Genomic DNA, 6,675 nt, shown 5'->3' on the forward strand with positions numbered 1-6,675 from the left:
CGCACCAGCCAAAAAATGCATAATAAAGAAGAAAAAAACATATATAGGTCGCACTGGACTATAAGTTGCACTTTTTTTGGGGGGGGGGGGGGGTTGATAGAATCCGAGACCCAGAGCAGAAATTCCATCTTGAACGGCAATTTAAAATAATAATGGATTCCGTACCTGCCTCTGGCTTCTGATGGGTGGAGCTGCAGCGTTTTGCCCTCATTGGTAAGTACGTTCCATCCCAGATAGCAAAATGACTCCGCCCCCGATCCGCCCCGGATGTGCCACTGACTCCGTAACGGACCCGCAAAACCGGTCCGTATCGGAGTCCACTTGCACAGCGGGACGGATCAGTAACGGATCAGGATCACGGTTGAGGAACAGATCAGGACCGGATACAAATCGGACCCGTCCACGTTTCAGGTTATCCAAAACGGATCCTTTACGGAGCCGTCTGTGGAAAAACTGATCCGACACGGATCCGTTTTGAATCCGTTCATATAACAGCTTATTTTGGCCAGAATATTTTCAGGATCCCTTATTAAAAATTGCTGTAGCCATGCTAGCTACAGTTAAAGCTAAAATATCTATTTGGACATGAAGACTGATTTTAGGGAAAATGAAAAATCTTTAACAATTACGGCATCCTTATCTAAAGCCTAATTTTCCATTTGAATAACAAGATGAGCATATGAGTATTACAAAAATAATGGGATCATAAATGTATCAAGAATACTGTTTATTTACTATAAATCCTTTAACACTTCTTTATTCTTTAACAAAATGCAGTAAAGGAAAAAGTAAAATGGCAAAGAAAGGAAATACTATCACAAATTAATTAAGCAGGTGATGCATTGATTCATTACTGTACTTCATTAAAACATTAACAGACAAATAACTGAAAGATAACCATTTCTGGAACAATAACAGTAACAATAACAAACTGAAGTCCTCAGCATTGATTCGGGATGGTAACAGGAGGACGCCGCCTTCTTCCTCTGTCTGCTGCCAGATTGAACCATCGTATGGCATGTTTCCGAATCTCCTCTTCTGTGGCAGCACGGGACACGTGGGTCTTTCTTACTGCATCTATACACACAAGGTATATGTTATATGAAAGCTTTGAAATCTTTCCAGCAGCTTGTTGAATCTATACCATGAAGAATTAAGGCAGTTCAGAAGGCAAAAGGGGGCTCAACCTAGTGCTGGCATCATGTACCTAATAAAGTGGCCAGCAAGTGTAGCATGTTGATTGTAAGCTTTGGACATAGTGGGGAAAAAACTCCAAAAATTTACAACTCATCTTTAATATTTAACAGCATCAGTTATTGCCAATCAATGCAGTCATGTCTGGGTATCCAACTATGTACCACAGAGGAACATCACAGATCTCAAAGGGGAGTTTTTCATTTGAAAGAGTGCTGTGATCAGTGAGTGGAATAAAGGTACACCTGAAAACTGTCCTCCAAAGCCCATAACTGGCATTATCAATGAAATGATACAATACGACTCTCAGAGTTAAAAGATTTGTGCTTCATTAAACCATGACAATCAAATCATTTGCAAAATCTATTACAATTACTTACCCAAGAGTACTGTTTTTGATGCCATCTGGGAGAAACCTCCCTTTCCATTGGCCCCTGTCCAATTTATCTTCTGTCCAATGTCACTGTGGAACATGCGGGAAAGAATGTTCCATGTGATACTTCTTGCATCAGCCCCCCGATGGCTGCCAGTGAAGAAATCTAAAAATGGAGAGGAAATAATGGGAAAAGTTTAAACACATTTCACAAAAAATAAGTTGCAGGCAATTAAACACAACAACAAAAGACAGCTTCATTTGTATTTGAGTTATCAAAAAGGTCCCGTGTGCCAGCTCAAATGTGGGTATATAGAAAAATTAAAAAATAATCATTTTACATTTTTCCTGAAAGGGCTATTCATTTTGCAATTCTTACTACTTATCCCTGGTCAAAATGGTAATATGAAAGTACGGAGTCTGCATAAAAGCACTTTGTGCTGCTGGATGGTCTTCCTCACTTTTATGACAGGTGCTTTAATTAATTTTACCAGTGCACATAAAACAGTTTAATACTTTTATTAAACATAACTGATTGTTGTCAGTGTGATTAAATATAAATTCACTTCAGCTGCACAGCCAACACACATAAATGCAAACATACTTTGTAAATTTATTTACACGTATTTCTCACATTTCATTTTAAAAAGTTAGGAATGCCATTTGAGTTAAGTGGAACATTTCCTTATTCACAAAGAAGCATTTCCAGTCTTTCAGTGAGAGATACAGATTATCAATTGAACACGGGTATTGGCAAATAACCACATCTTATCCGGACTGTAAAAACCTGGATCTGGCTGTTCGTAATATTTAACATTCAGCTTTTCATTATAAACAGCATCATTCGTATTATACAAAACCATGACATTGACAAAAATGGGATTTCTTTGTGTTGAATGTCAAGTAGAATGGTAATCAGATGAAAACTCACCACACTCTGCTTCAGGTGAGAGTTAGCAGGATCTTTGAGCCATTTCTCAAAATTCTCCACTTCCTCCATTGATTGTAGTGGAAACTGTACAGGGTCAGGTATTTCTCTTTCTTGGACAGTTGAGTTCAGCTTGTTGGTCAGATAGTTTACTTTGGTGGTTAATTGGTCTTGTTGGTGTTTAATGTACTCCAGTAAGCTCAATATTTGAACTTCTGCAGCTGTTGGAAGAAGAAATGAGACAAATTTGCTGTAATCTTTTCCAATAACTGGATTACATGGCAAATGGCTATAGTGTAGTATTCATATTTACAAAGAATACAATATACCGATTATTCAAGCTTTACTGTATACACTTTTGGAAAAATCAGTGTACATTCAGGAAGAAATGCATTGTTGCATTCGATGAGTTTATTTTCACTTGGATGTTACACTGAGAATAACTGAATTTGTGATGTAATTATCAGTCATTGAAAGGTGAATACTAGCTGTTTAAGAGATTGCTTACCAGAGCAGGTAATTGTGTCTGAGCCATACCGTCCCCCTTTCCAAGTAGGCCTGTAGACATGGCTTGAAGAAGGAGTTGGCTCATCTCTTGGTCTATTTTCCATCTGGGCAAGCAGTGGTGGTGATGGAGTTTTTGCAGAAGAAGCAATTGTGTGGATGCTAGCTCCAGTGAAAGGTGGAGGTTGGATAACTGGAGCAGGTGGTTGTAGTGGGCGTCTTACTGCAGCTCTGGCTTTCCTTTTCAGGTAAACTTCTTCTGTGTCACTGTCAGAGTCCCCAAAGAAATGACTGTCAAGCAGAATAGAAAAATAAAAATACTTAATACTTCATTTGTCATTATTAAAACGTGTATTTTTTTACTTTACTCAAGCTGTACACTACTCTAATTGCTTTCGAATTCTGTGATTTGAATACCATCCATTCTCTTCTGCTTATCCTGTTCAGGGTCACTAAAACCAGCACCGGTTTCAGTGTCTAGACAGTGTGGATTATCAGTTCCAGTGTGACTTTCATGAAAATGCTCTTCACTGATGTGTCCATGGTCAAGGTTCCTCTCTGTTGTCATCTGAAAGTCAATTAAATTTGTGGCGTCATCCCGCATTTGTTTAAGTCGGTTTTCTACGTCTACACGGGCCCTCCTTCTTAAGGTGGAGTTGGAGACAGGTAGAGTCTTTCTATTCATTTTATCTAAAAATAAAAATTTTAGAAACACATTTTTGTTATTATTCTGAGACCAGACAGGATTTTAAAGCAGGCAAACAAGCCTCAACCTAGACCACAGGACAAAACATTGAAATGACAGAACTTACACATTATAACAGAGAAGAAGCTGTTATAGCCACTTATACTGGCAATAACAGCTATTTTTTTTAAATGAAGAATATATTATAACAGTCAAAGCTTAACGTCCATTACAGTTGCTTTTTAAGTACAGATGTGCGTGTGCAAGATTTCTGATAGCATATTACAAGCTCAGGTTTCCCTCCCCTTGTAACACACACATAATATTTCTGGCAGAAATTATTTGCAGTTTTAGAAAAAGTGTCTAAATGAACTCTAAGATTGAATTTTGGCTTACTTCAGTGAGGTAGCAGACAAGGTGGAGGGGGGAAGGCAGGCTGAATTGATCTGTAACAGAAGACATAAATAAAATTAATGATTATAATGATGAAACTACAGAAAATCTTTCTTTTTGTGGCATGTTGGATATTAAACTTTGGTAATTTAAAGTATTTTAATTGTATCAATAGGGACTTTCAGTAAGTCAGAGTCCAAATATGCATTGTGGAAAAGTTTAAGGTCAAGCAAAGACAATAAATAGGGTTCATACACTTTCAACGCACAGGAGTTGTTGAATTTACTCGCGAGAAGTGAATACCTACACTTGGGGAATTTGCAAGGATTGTTTTCTTCTGACTTAATTATAATTCCATACTGGTCTTATCCATTACTGGAATTTGCGGTTTTCTAGCCAACCAGCCAACAATAATTAAAGCCCCAGTCTGGCCGGTTAAAAAAATGTGACCTCCTAAAGGTCCGCTCACTCTCTCACAGACTGTCTTCTGGGGAGATGCTCATATGCAGACGTGCAGGTTCGTTTCCATCTCATAAGATAACTATTCAGATATTTTTAAGGCAGTTACAGTTTTAAGCACTTTCAAGCACTGTGCCCCAAAATCAAGCACTTTTCAATCCTTGAAAGGACAATTTTAAAATGGAAGCATTTTCAAGGATAAGAAAAAAAGAATTACATTTGAATCAAAAAGTCTTAGCAGAGACATAACTAAATCCATTTCTAAAGCTTATTAAATACTTTACAGCAACACCTGAAATCGTGAGACCCACTTTAACCTGATGGATGCTCTCAGATTAAATTTGGAGAACAATAGGCTGTGTTAGCTTAACTTTACCTGCAGTCAGTCCTGGAGAGGCTCAATAAAATCCTTCATGTGCTGAGTCTGCTGTAACATCAGCTACCTGGACAGTTAACCAAATCACATCGCCTTCCCCACCGAAATAAATCCCGGAGGAGCTTTTTTTTTTTCTTTTAACCTCACAGCTTCCCGCTGTGTTAGCTAATAGGCCAGTAGCTAATGTGCTATAAGCTAACTCCGCTGCCACAATCTCACATTTCTGAATAAAAAATAAATAAAACCTTAATTATCTCCTACCAGGATAACTTTACTGTACAGGTAAAGCCATGAATGAAGAATATTTAACAGAACAGCTTACAGTTCTTACCTTAGAGAAGCTCTGCTCCTGCGCTCCTTATGACAGCAGTCGTTGACTTTTGAAAAAGAAAAAAAGACGGGGGTGGGGAAAGGCGCGAGTTTGCTGAAGGGCTCCGCCGTGGAGCCGTGGCGGAGCCGCGTTTTGATAATCCGCTGTCAGTAGGTGGGGCGGGCCCAGTCCGGAGAGCAAGAAGGGTGGGGCGGATCGGCTGACTTGAAGGCGGATCCGCCCCGAAGTGTTTTGCTATCTGGGATGACACAGACACAAACATGACACAGACACAAACGCCCACTCAATCACAACTCAACAAAATTGTTGGTGTGCGTAACATGCTTTGTTAGTTTTGTTTTTCACACACAAATTTATTTTTGCAAGTACTGATAGTATTTTTTTATATGTTAAAGTGATGAAGTATCTGATTAATAGACTTGTGCTCTTTCCCCTTTCTCTCTCCCTTTTTCTTCTCTTTATTTTCCTCTTCTTCAGCCTGTCAGCTCTGGCTGTTACATAGTATGTGGAAAAATAACTCAGATAAATAAAATAAAGGGTTAAAACATCAACAAGAAGAGCCTATTGAGAACCTATAGAGCTCATCTTGAAATAGCAAATATGTTTGGCACAACAACGCATTCAGATCACAGTTCTGCTTGCAAGATCTACCAGACATGACAGGCTTTAAAAAAAATAAATAAATAAATAAAATAATAATGGATTAAAGAACAGGACGAACACGGTTACGCCTACGTTATGCTAACGTAGCACATTCAGCTACATGACGCACAACGAACACGTGTTCGGTATGTTAACGTAACATTAAGTTATTCAGATAACCATAGCATAAAGAACATACTAACAAGTTAACCAAACCATCAATCCATTGAATTCTTCATCCTCGGTGTCACTTCTAAACAATTCCGTACACTCCGTAGACGAAGCGCCGCTTCCTCTTCTGTGTCGCGTTAGTCAGACTCGTCGTCAGCTGCAGTTCCAATTATTCCAGCCTTTCTGAATCCCAACAGGATGGTTTGTCACTGAAGCCCATGTTTTCTTGATCCATCCAATGACTTCCAGGAAAGTTGGGTGGCGCATTCTCCCAGTTGCCGTTAAGCTGTGCTCTCCGTCCATCATCCACTGCGCCCACAGGTTACGCAAGACTGCCTTAAAGCTGCAGTTCACGGAGATGTCAAGTGGCTGGAGTATTTTGGTTCATGTGTTATAAATGTCACATATATGTCGCTCTGGAGTATAGGTCGCACCCCCAGCCAAACTATGAAAAAAAGTGCGACTTATACTCCAGAAAATACGGTATGCATGAGACAGAGAAATGCTTATTTATGTGCTAAGGCTAGCAGCAAGCATTCATAAACATACACCGAGCCACATGGTAGTTAGTGCTAAGTGACAGACTAATTAAATACTCCTTGGATGGTTTACATCACAC

General features: G+C 39.1%; 1 long non-coding RNA gene across 1 annotated transcript; it reads right to left on the reverse strand.

Moving 5' to 3' along the window:
- Window positions 1-314: 314 nt before the first annotated feature.
- On the reverse strand, window positions 315-5,319 carry LOC115800890 (uncharacterized). The gene is made up of 7 exons (XR_004021702.1): window positions 5,244-5,319; window positions 4,081-4,130; window positions 3,417-3,689; window positions 3,004-3,290; window positions 2,499-2,716; window positions 1,575-1,733; window positions 315-1,077 (listed from the first exon to the last, which is right to left on the reverse strand). It is a non-coding gene; the product is annotated as an uncharacterized LOC115800890 (long non-coding RNA).
- Window positions 5,320-6,675: the final 1,356 nt, after the last annotated feature.

Source organism: Archocentrus centrarchus, chromosome 21 (assembly GCF_007364275.1).
Source record: "Archocentrus centrarchus isolate MPI-CPG fArcCen1 chromosome 21, fArcCen1, whole genome shotgun sequence".
NCBI classification, from domain to species: domain Eukaryota; kingdom Metazoa; phylum Chordata; class Actinopteri; order Cichliformes; family Cichlidae; genus Archocentrus; species Archocentrus centrarchus.